Source organism: Mustela nigripes, chromosome 14, assembly GCF_022355385.1.
Source record: "Mustela nigripes isolate SB6536 chromosome 14, MUSNIG.SB6536, whole genome shotgun sequence".
NCBI lineage: Eukaryota > Metazoa > Chordata > Mammalia > Carnivora > Mustelidae > Mustela > Mustela nigripes.
The window spans coordinates 88,220,440-88,232,899 of NC_081570.1; positions in this window are offsets into that span (position 1 = coordinate 88,220,440).

Here is a 12,460-nt window from a genome sequence, read left to right on the forward strand (position 1 = left end):
AAAAACTAAAACAAAAGGGGGCACCTAAGCGGGTAAATTGGTAAAGCATCCAACTCTTGATTTCAGCCTAGGCTGTGATCTTCTGTGGTGGAATTGAGCCCTGCAGGGGCCTCTGCACTCCGTAGAGAGTCTGCTTGAGAGTTTCTCTTTCCCTCTTCCTCTGACCCTCCCCACACACATGCACATGCTCCCCTGGTCTCTCTCAAATAAATAAATAAATCTTTTAAAAAATGCTTAAAAAAATAACAAAACAACAATAACAACAACAAGACAATAATGAGGTATGTCACAGAAGCATAAAAGCCAACTGAAAAAGTGCCAAATGTCCAAAGCTGGAACAATTTGAATAACAAAATTAATTAGAGTTTTGGATTATAACCCAAAATATAAAATAAATATTTATTAATTGATACTGACATATAAATAAAATAAACAAATAGGGGAGAATAGACAAATCTCCCCCTCAGAAGAATTTCAAATATTTTAGGTAGCTACTGTATTCTCAAGGAGGTTGAGCATAACTCTCACCTCCTAACTGTAGCCCAAACATACTGACTTCGTTCCAAAGAGTACTGTACAGAAAGAGGGTGTAAAGAAGTTTACAGTGAAGAAATCCAGCAAACACCATCCAGCCAGATGACAACTAAACATCAGCAATGATGTCAGTTAATAATTACATGCTTGATATGATATGTCAGTTAATAATTTACATGCTTGATACGATATGTGAGAATGGAACTTAATCTCTATTGTCTTCTTCCCCCAAATCCTTTAACTCCAGGTTCATGAGAAAAACATCAAACAAATCCGGATTGACATTTTATGAAATATCTGATTTCCTCAAAGCTGTCAAAGTCATAAAAAGTGAGGAAAGTCTGAGAAACTGTCATAGTCAAGAGAAGCCTAGGAAGACATAACAGAGCTAAATACAATGTGCTATTCTGATGGGATCCTGGAACAGAAAAAGGACACTAGGTAAAACCTAAGGAAGTACCAATAGAGTATGGATTCTAATTAATAATAATGTATCAATATTGGGGCGCCTGGGTGGCTCAGTGGGTTAAAGCCTCTGCCTTCGGCTCAGGTCATGATCCCAGGATCCTTGGATCGAGTCCCACATCGGGCTCTCAGCTCAGCAGGGAGCCTGCTTCCTCCTCTCTCTCTCTGCCTGACTCTGCCTGCTTGTGATCTCTGTCAAATAAATAAATAAAATCTTTAAAAAAAAAAATAATGTATCAATATTGATCCATTAATTTTGACATATGGACCATACTAAAGTAAAATGTTAAATAAGGGGAAAATAGATATGGGGTAGATGGGAACTCTCTGTACTATCTTTGCCACTTTTATATAAATCTAAAATATATTGATAAAAAAGTGTCTTTAAAAATACTTTAATTAAATTTAAAAGGTACAACCTTATAATTACACTTCAAGGATTTTAAACTCAAGAGAATGTCTAATTCACACCAGAATATCTTGAATATCATTTTGATTACTATTTGAGGAAACCACCTGGAAGCTTCCAAGATAGTATCTTAATATTGCATTATACACCCAAAGAATTTAAACTTTTATGGCAATGCCAATGTTCAAAAATATTTTCAAAGTTAAACAATGTTTTCAACAATAGTTGGCATCATCTTTCAAGTATCTACAATGTTTAAAGTATCAAAATATTATGATGTTGCAACAAAATCACAACATTCTTTGATTATAGAAGCTTTTCATTGACCTTTAACTTACTGTACCTAAATATATTATGTGTTCCATCGGAATGGAATCTGGTGGGATACAAACTAATGGTTTTCGAGCATTTATGCTTTATCATGCATTAAACTACTCTTAGAGTTTCATATCTCTTATCCAGTTCACTCTTTCGTATGCCCTAAGAGATAGTTTAAAAAGGGGGAAATAGGAGCCAGTGACTATAAGGCAGTTTCACTGAAACATAAAGGCACATTCTTCACCTACAGTGCTCATCACTCTTTTCCTAGAACCTGAAACAGTGATAGGGAAATAGAAGGTCATCATTAAATATGTATTGAATAAATGAATGAGAATAGGCGGCCTTGTCCAAAGTAACACCATTACTTAGAGAATCAGAATAAAACCTGAAGTTAGTACGTATTGCCTACAAGGCCCAGTTACGGCCCATGTCATGGCAGGAGAACCATAGGCTGCTTGAATCACAGGACCTAAAGGAAAAATATGTGTCGAGGAGTCCACACCCATCTGTTGCAGCATCCTGAACATAACTGACACCAAATCAATGAATCTCCAATAAGCTGGTTAATGAGCCACTAACAAAGGACATTTAGACAAACTGGAAAAAGGGGTGTAGATTTTCTTAGATGTGACTCTTACGGACAAATTACTCTGCTTTTTTATTACATGAAATGAAAGCTCTGGCTTTATAATATATTCAAACTCCTGTGAAAGCTCTGAATTTTATAAAATAGTCAAACTTCTATTTTTCAGAAGCTCATTAGATCCATTTATTGCATACTTTTCCTTTTTATGAGACTGTAAAGTTTTAATGCTGACTGTAGCACAAGAAAAGAAATAAAGCACCATACCCCAACAAGTGACTTCATCTGCAAATTGCTTAAAGGGAAACATAAAAATAGAAACCCAAATGCAGATGTATTTTGAAGGAATGCTGCATAATTACCAATGAACGCAAAGAGGAGAAAGTTTCTCTGATACATATCAAGCAGTAAAAAACTAAGTTCTGTCTGGAAATTCCATTTTATTATGTACTATATTTAGGGTGGGAGGGGGAGAGTCGATTATAAATATAGAGCTAAGATGCAAGTGCTACAATAAATGGGATTTTCATTACTGTGAAATCACTGCTTTACCACTTGCCTACTTAAAAAATATATATAGGAAAAAAGAGTTTGCATTAAAAGTTAGTAATCTTTTAACTCCCCAAATTTCCCTTCATTCTTAAGTCTATGTTTTAAGGTCATTTTAAATAAGTATATAGGTGCCGGGTGGCTGAATCAGTTAAGCATCTGACTCTTGATTTCAGCTCGGGTCATGATCTCAAGGAGCACTGCCTGTGTTGCATTGGGCTTCATGCTCTATGAGGTGTCTGCTTTAGATTCCCTGTCTCTCTCTCCCTCTTCCCCTCTACCCCTCAAATAAATCTTAAAAACAAATAAATAAGTATAAGTATGAAATCCATTGCTTTGAAAATACTAATTTATTGTCAACAGCAGTGGTGTCTTACTTATTTTTTAGCAGCTGTCCATTTATGTGCTTATTGAACAATTATTCTGTTCCAGATACTGGACATTATGTTGGAAACACCTTAATTTCATGCTCTTATGGAGTTCATATGATAGTGGAGAAATCTAGGAGACTAACAACAATCAGTCAAGAGTACTTGAAAGTAACAGTAATCTGAGAAATAATCCTAATAATTGCTATTTTCGAATGTCAGGCACTGTGGCATAATTTTAATCTTATTTGATCTCACATCAAATGTTGGAGACAGATATTTACAAATGAGACAATGAGGTGAACAAAAGTATGAAAAGCAGTAAGTGGTGGACTCCAGATTTGAATCCTAGTCTTAGTGAAAATCACAGGCCTCTTAACTTTTTTATACTGCCTTTCAAAACTACCTAAACAATTTGAGGTGAGAAACAAACACTTTCATAAAAAAAGAAAAGCAGGGGCACCTGGGTGGCTCAGTGGGTTAAGCCGCTGCCTTCGGCTCAGGTCATGATCTCAGGGTCCTGGAATCAAGTCCCGCATCGGGCACTCTTCTCAGCAGGGAGCCTGCTTCCTCCTCTCTCTCTCTCTCTGCCTGCCTCTCCGTCTACTTGTGATCTCTGTCTGTCAAATAAATAAATAAAATCTTTAAAAAAAAAAAAGCATTGTATTTATAGAAACATAATCTAGAATTATAATTATAGATTATATAATCTAGAATTCATTTCTAGAAATATAAATATCTAGGATCCTTACTTGGTTAATAACAAAGATTCTGGGGTCAGTCATTTTGAGGTAAACTCTAGATATGCCACTAATTAGCTGTGTAAAACTGGGTCAGTTCAATATTTGAATATAATATTTAAACTTTATAAATTCAATACTTAGCCATTCTTTGTCCCAGTTTTCTCATCTGCAAATATTCATATGGACACTGAATGAGCTAATGAGTGTAAAGTGCTTAGTACAGTGCCTTGTTGTATAAGCAATAAATATTAGCTATTTTCATTGTTATTAATCTGTATTCTGTGGACTGATCAGAAAGTATCTGAAGTTTTAAGGGCCTCTGTTAACAATCCTTCTTCTACCTCTCCCAGCAAATTTCAGGTTCCCATATTCCTGTGTCTCTTCCACTGCTGCTAAACTTTGGTCATTTGTCTCTATGTGTCTCTTTCTCCTTCATTTCCATGGCTTCTCTACACACTTCAATCTTCCATTTTTATCCTTCTCCTGTTATATTTTTAATCTTTGTATTTTTACTCTTTCTCCTTCCATTTTATTCATTTCAAACTTTTAAAAGTGATTTATAATTTACATGAAAATTTTTACATGATTTTTTCCCCTTACATTGACCCCACTGCACAACTCCTGCTGTTCAATCAGTACTTTTATAATGATCTACCAAATAGTACTTTCTTCCCTTTCTTGAGAGATCAGTGCAGATTCTAACAGCATTGGGAAGATGGGAAAGATTGCACGTTTTTTTCATTAGGTAAATAAACCTTGTCTGCTGCCATTTTGTAATTTGATATCCTCTATTCAGAAGAGTAAGTAGGAAGGTGAGGGAGAGGAAACTTATATTTACTACTTTTTAAATTCTTTTATTTTATCCTTTAGATTCAGTCTTTTCCTGCAAGAGTCTTGTATTGTGCTATATCATATCATATCATACTGTATTTTATTTTAGGAAGCATTCAATTTAATTTGTATGAACTCTTTCCAACTTCAGACCTCTCTCTTTCACTCTCTTCTGGACACATTACAAATGAATATGAACACTTTCTGAACTATAATCTAATGCAAAAGTGGAGTGGGTTCTTCTGACCACTACATTGTTATAAACAAAACTCACACCGTAATTTTTTCTCAAATGACATCACAAGATTTTCTATCCCAAGCATGAATATCTTTGGATGAGGGAGGCAACCAGAAGTGAAAATAGATGTAGGAAAATTATATATTATACTTTGTAATGTTTGTATTCAGCACAGTTTGAACCAACACCTACCCCTTAGATGTAGTCATACAATGTCTATGGATTTTTAATGATGGGGTGTCCAAGCATAAAATGTTTGGAAATAATTGATTTACAACTAAAACCTTTGGATAAGCCATATAAATGAAAAAATTTTACTTCAGATATGAACAGCCAATCATACCTTTACTTTCAAAATGGAATGAAAATATATTCAATATACCATCTAAGTGATTTACACTAACCTTGGAACATTTTCCTCTGAAGTCAACATGAACAATTTCTTTTTTTTTTTTAACTTTTTTTTTAAAGATTTTTATTTATTTATTTGACAGAGATCACAAGTAGGCAGAGAGGCAGGCAGAGAGCCCGATGCAGGACTCTATCCCAGGACCCGGGGATCATGACCTGAGCGGAAGGCAGAGGCTTTAACCCACTGAGCCACCCAGGTGCCCCCAACATGAACAATTTCTCCATAACTAAGGCCTCTCATAAGTGTCAGTTTGGGAGCACTCTTTTAGTGAAAAGATTTCATTCTATGAGTATTAACCAGTGTCTCAACACTAGCTCAGGAAAAAATGAAGGTGGGGGTTCGGGGAAAGGGGATACAAACAGAAGGGCCTCTTCCCCAGGTGTCTCCTTGCTTGCTACTTAAATCATGGTCCTCTGAAAATATCAGTATTGCTTTTTGACCAATCCTACTCAAATTTGGAAGACTTTATGATTAAATCTTGATTCAGAAGGCCTGGAATGGGCTAAGATTCTGCTTTTCTAGTAAGTTCCAGGTGATATTAGGCTTTTGGATCATGGTCCATACTTAAAAAAAAAAAAAAAGAAAAGAAAAGAAAAAAAATTTACTTACTTATTTGACAGAAAGAGCACAAGTAGGCAGAGCAGCAGGCAGAGGGAGAGGGAGAAGCAGACTCCCTGCTGAGCAGAGATCCTGACATGGGGCTTGATCCCAGAACCCTGGGATCATGACCTGAGCCAAAGGCAGTTGCTTAACTCACTGGACCACCCAGGCATCCTCCATGGTCCATACTTTGACTAAGAAGGTTTCCAGAAAGCCAAGGGTAACTACTATGGATGTTGTACTTTAATAGTCTATCCACGATGTTATTTTATGATAGTATACCATTCTTATGTATACTAGTGAAGTATTTGAGAAAGAGCTAATATCTATTGAATATACATCTATGTGAAAAATTTATAGGTAAGAACTAATGATAAGAAAAAATTAAAACTGATAAAATTTTCTGAGGCATGAAAATCACCATGGAATTTCATCAGACTACTGGAAAAGGAAATATAAATACAGATATAGATATTTACTGAAAAATGGCACATACTAAGTTGAGGCCGTAATTCAATTCAACTTTTCACTTGATAGCCACATCCTGATGGTAAGGGGAAAAAAATACCCAAAAAACAAAAAACCTTTATGATTTCTTAGAGAGCTTGAAAAGCAGCACTCATTTTTTTTCCTTTTTGTTTTAGAGCAAGAGAGAGATCTCAAGCAGAGGGGTCAGGGGAGAGGGTAGAGGGAGAAGCAGCAAAGAGCCCCATACCAAACCCCATCCCAGGACCCTGGGATCATGACCCGAGTTGAACTGAGCCACCCAGGTGCCCGAAGCACTCATTTTTAATTGTGTGTGAAGAGCCTTTTCTTTCTTTCTTTTTTTTTTTTAAGATTTTTTTTTTTTTTTTTGACAAGGAAGGATCACAAGTAGGCAGAGAGGCAGGCAGAGAGAGAGAGAGAGAGGAGGAAGCAGGGTCCCTGCTGAGCAGAGAGCCCGATCCCAGGACCCTGAGATCATGACCTGAGCAGAAGGCAGCGGCTTAACCCACTGAGCCATTCAGGCGCCCCGTGAAGAGCCTTTTCTTTTTCACAAGGGAAAAAATAGTAAAACCAGGATATTTACAATTACTAAGTCATCAAAAATTTTGAAATCTCTAAATACATTAACATTATGCAATTGTTTTTGGCATTTCCCTCTTCTAAATGAAATAGTTGTTTTTACTGCCTGATTGATTTAATTCCTAGATGTGGCATATCCTGCTTAGGTAGCATTTTATAAAATGGGACATTGCTTTGTGAATAAAAATATTTGTAACAAATGCACATGCAAGACAAAGCTCTTGAAGCCTAGGAGTTGTTTTTTCCGTAATAATTTGAATTTCTGGCTTGTTTATCTGAGTTCAGCTTTTCAAAAGCCCAGAAAATGATGATGATGTGATGAAGAAGATAAATGTGTGTAGTAGCATAAATAGGGTCTACTCCAGATATATCTATATGCTCATTTTTTTCTGTTTAAATGATATTAAAATATTTACTGACATATATATTAACTGTAAAAAGAAAAAAAATTTCAATGGCAAGTTATCAAATAAGGGCTAATGTATTTGTTGGAAGAAAGTTATATTCAAAATTAAAGGGTATGGGCTTAAATTGAAAAACAAATTCAGAAATTCAATGTACATATGTGAAATATGGATACTCCTTCTCTTGTTTTGAGTACAAAATAATGTCATAATTAAAATAATTTTCGCATTATGGCAACTCTGGATCCTCATCTGCCTGTCATAGCAATTAAGCCAGCCTTTTTTCAATATCCCAAACTATCCCTAGGGACTTGCTTGCCCCGGCTTGTTGAATTCTTGCTCCTTTCCTTCTTGCCTGGCTAATGTGGCCAGAGACTGAGAACTCAAGTGTACCTTATTAAGCCAGATTTATGCAAGGGTTGGTCCTTTCACAGCAGCCTCTCTTTGTGGTTAAAAGTTCTCCTGTACCAAATTGCTCTCCTGGCTAATGTTCAGAGCAGTTCAGCTATCCAGTGCAAGGGTGTACGCAATAGAAATTGCCACAGAACTGAAGCTCTGAGTTAGGCAGAAATGTAAGATGCCCAGAAATCAGTTTGGCTCTGAGGTAAGGCCTTTTTCAGTGCAGCTGCTCATTCTTTGGGAAAGGATTCCTCCCAGTGTTAGGTTCATTAAAGAGATTCCACAGGGAAGAAAAAAAATTACCTTGAGCCTTAACTATAACAGTTATTTTTAAATTATTATTCTTTTAGAACTTTTTTTCATGGTTTACAGTTTGAAGTAAAATTAAGGGGAAAGTACAGAGATTTACCATCTATCCCCTACCCTTACCCTCAACATGCATTGCTTCTCCCTTCATCAACATCTGGCATCAGAACAGTACATTTGTTACATTTGATAAGCCTACATGGACATATTGCTATTCCCCAAAGTCTATATTTACCTTGGGCTTCACTCTTGGTGTTATACATTCTATGGGTTTGGAGGAACCTATAATGTCTTGTATCCATCATTATGGCATTATAAAGAGTATTTTTACTTCCCTAAAAATTCTTTGTGCTCTGCCCTTTCTCCCACACCTCTAACCACTTGGAACCACTGATGATTTTACTGTCTCTATTGTTTTGCTTTTACCAGGACGTTGTATAGTGGGAATCATACAAGAGCTTTTTCAAATTGACTTTTTTTTTTTTTTTTGTCTTTTCATGACTTCATAGCTTAGCCCTTTTTAGTGCTGAATAATATTCCATTTTCTGGATGAACCACAATTTATTCATTCACCTAGTGAAAAACATCTTGCTTCCTTCCAAGTTCTACTAACTATGAATAAAGCTGCTATACACATCGATGTGGAGGTTTTTGCGTGGACATGCATTTTCAGCTCCTCTGGGTAAATACCAAGGAGTGTGATTGCTGGATCATACGGTGACAGTGTGTTTTAGTTTCATAAGAACCCGCCAAACTCTTTTCCAAAGTAGCTGTGCCATTTGCATTCCCACCAGCAATGAGTGAGAGTTCCTGTTGTTCCACATCATCACCAGCATTTGATATTGTCAGTGTTCTGAATTGTGGCTATTCTAACGTAACAGGTGTGTGGTGGTATCCCATCATTTTAATTTTTATTTCGCTATAACATATGATATAGAATATATTTTCATATGCTTATTTTCCATTTGTATATCTTCTGTGGCAAGGTGTCTCTTGAGGTTTTCTCCCCATTTTTTAATGAGGTTGCTTGTTTTCTTATTCCTGCCTTTTAAGAGTTCTTTGTATATTTTGGATAACATGTTTTGTCTTTTTTTTTTATAATTTTTTATTTTTTATAAACATATATTTTTATCCCCAGGGGTACAGGTCTGTGAATCACCAGGTTTACATGCACCCGAATGTTTATAGCATGTTTTGTCTTTTATCAGATGTGTATTTTGCAAATATTTTGTTCTAACATATGGCTTGTCCTCTCATACTTTTGACAGTGTCTTTCACAGAGCAGAAGTTTTTGATTTTAATGAAATCCAGCTTATTAATTCTTTAATGGATCATGACTTTGATGTTTTATCTAAAAAAGTCATTGCAATATCTAAAAAGTTATTGCCATATCTAAGGTCATCTAGGTTTTCTTCTAGGTTATCTTCTAAGACTTTTATAGTTTTGCATTTTACACTTAAGTCTATGATCTATTTTGAGTTAATTTTTCTGAAGTGTGTAAGGTTTGTCTAGATTCACTTTCCTGCATGTGGATGTCTAGTTGTTCTAGTACCTTTTGTGCAAGAGACTATCTTTGCTCTGTTGTATTACCTTTGCTCCTTTTTCAAAGATCAGGCAACTAATTATGACATCTTTTAAAGAACATATTTTTTAGCTTGCTTGCCTTCCATTTTCCCAAGCATGTCCACAATCATAGGTTTGAGTGTAAACATAAACTATACATTGTGCTCAAATACCACCCACCCTAAGACAATGTCAAGTGCCAGTCACCAGTCTAGAATCTCTCTTTCATACTTGAAGATTGTCTTTTGCATATGGGACTGATATTCCATTATATCAAACTTCAATGTGCAACACTTTGAAATTTAAAGATGTTATGGTTATCCCCAATATCAAGGAGAAAGAGTATGGTTTCACTTCCTTTATAATTAGAAATTTCTTTGGCTCTATGTAAAATTTTAATTGCAAATACTCTTGTCGGAAGGATGCTGCATAAATCTATACAGCACCAGAGTATAAGCCCTGGGCTCTTGACAAGCCCAAGTATTCTGATAAATTCCCTTTCAGAAAAGTACAGATGTCTTTCTACATAACTAATAGGGAAAGGGGAATCTCTTTCAAGGGTGATAATACAACATGTGAACAAAGCACATTATTTCTACCTTTAAATATCAGCCCAAATAGAAACAAGAATATTTTAATGCCCCATACCCACTTGACATAGATACAGATAAGGATTTGGCTATAGATAGTTCTTTAGAACACTGAAAATAACTAAGCTTCAACATTTAATACCAAAAGAAATCCAAAATAAAGGAAAGATGAATATATGACTATTATAAAATAGATAAGCTTTTTGGTTTGTTAATTGATGATTGACAGTTCAAACATTCAAAAAAGTTTTATTGAGCATCAGCTCTGTAATAGAAAAGGTATTTTCCCTTTGTTTCAACTTCTTTATAAGTATACATTTAACTTTTTATAACTATCTCTTTAAGTTGTTCTATATATTTTAAATTTTCATTATCTCTTTAAGTTGTTCTATATATTTTAAATTTTCATTATTATCTTATTTAATTTAGGAAGCCAGTTTTTTACTTACTGTGTAATAAACTAGAGAATGCAGTATTATACCTTTGAATGAAAAAAAAAAAAACTCTTAAAACCTCAAAGTATTTCCATGTGTTTTGGCAGTTATTTACTCACAAAAAAAATTATTTAATTTATCTGGCTAATCAACCTGTGGAAGGAGCTGAGATGTCCTTAAACAGATGAATGGATAAAGATGTGGTTCATACATACAATGGAATATTACTCAACCATTAGAAAGGATGAATATCCACCATTTGCATGGACATGGATGGAACTGGAGGGGATTATGCTAAGTGAAATAAGTCAAGCAGAGAAAGACAATTATCATATGGTTTCACTCATATGCGGAACATAAGGACTGTTACAGAGAATCACAGGGGAAGGGAGGGAAAAATGAATGGAAAGAAATCAGAGAGGGAAACAAATCATGAGGAACTCTGGTCGCCAGGAAACAAAATGAGGGTTACAGAAGGATGGGGGGTAGGGGAATGGGGTAACCAGGTGATGGGTATTAAGGAGAACATGTATTGTGAGGAGCACTGGGTGTTATATGCAACTAATGAATTGTTGAACACCACATCAAAAACTAATGATGTACTATATGTTGGCCAATTGAGCACAATAATAAAAAAAAACAATTAAAAAGAAAAGTAAAGGGCACCTGGGTAGCTCAGTGGGTTAAGCCTCTGCCTTCGGCTCAGGTCATGATCCCAGGGTCCTGGGATCGAGCCCCACATCGGGCTCTCTGTTCTGCAGGGAGCCTGCTTCCTCCTCTCTCTCTGCCTGCCTCTCTGCCTACTTGTGATCTCTGTCAGATAAATAAAGAAAAAATCTTTAAAAAAAATAGTGGTGATGCAACATGGGGGCTTAAGTGGGTACGAGAAGAATCAATGAAACAAGATGGGATTGGGAGGGAGACAAACCATAAGTGACTCTTAATCTCACAAAACAAACTGAGGGTTGCTGGGGGGAGGGGGTTTGGGAGAAGGGGGTGGGATTATGGACATTGGGGAGGGTATGTGCTTTGGTGAGTGCTGTGAAGTGTGTAAACCTGGTGATTCACAGACCTGTACCCCTGGGGACTAAAAATAGATGTTTATAAAAAATAAAAAATCAAAAGTTAAAAAATAAATAAATAAAAAGAAAAGAAAAAAATAAATTACTCATTAGGAAAAAAAAGTAGTTTGTAGCATACAGGATGAACAATAGTTAGGATGTGATCTGGGTGATAATGGAAGAGATAAATAGAAATTAATGGATATAAAAGATCAACTTGTCCTTATCTTCATTCTTTCTAGGTCCCCTGCTCAGCTCTATAAAGCCGGGGACTGACCCTTATGGGTTCCACTTTCCAGGCTCCTGTGTCACTGGACTTCTAGCTGGGTTAGGCCAGATAGAGGCTAAATATCTTTGTTTTTAGGCTGGTGCCTCTAATAGAAGCTGCTTATCTTCTGCATCCTGGAAAGGCCTACTGAGATGCCAGCTCCTGTCTGGGGACATGGTCCTGAATGGTTATAATTTTGCTTTCTCCTTTTGTTCCCCCAGACTATGGGTGAAAGCAACTTCCTGCTGCTCCTAATCTCTAGGTTCCCTCACTCTTCCCTGGTTGGTTTCTCAGCCTCTTCCATTAGTTATGTAACC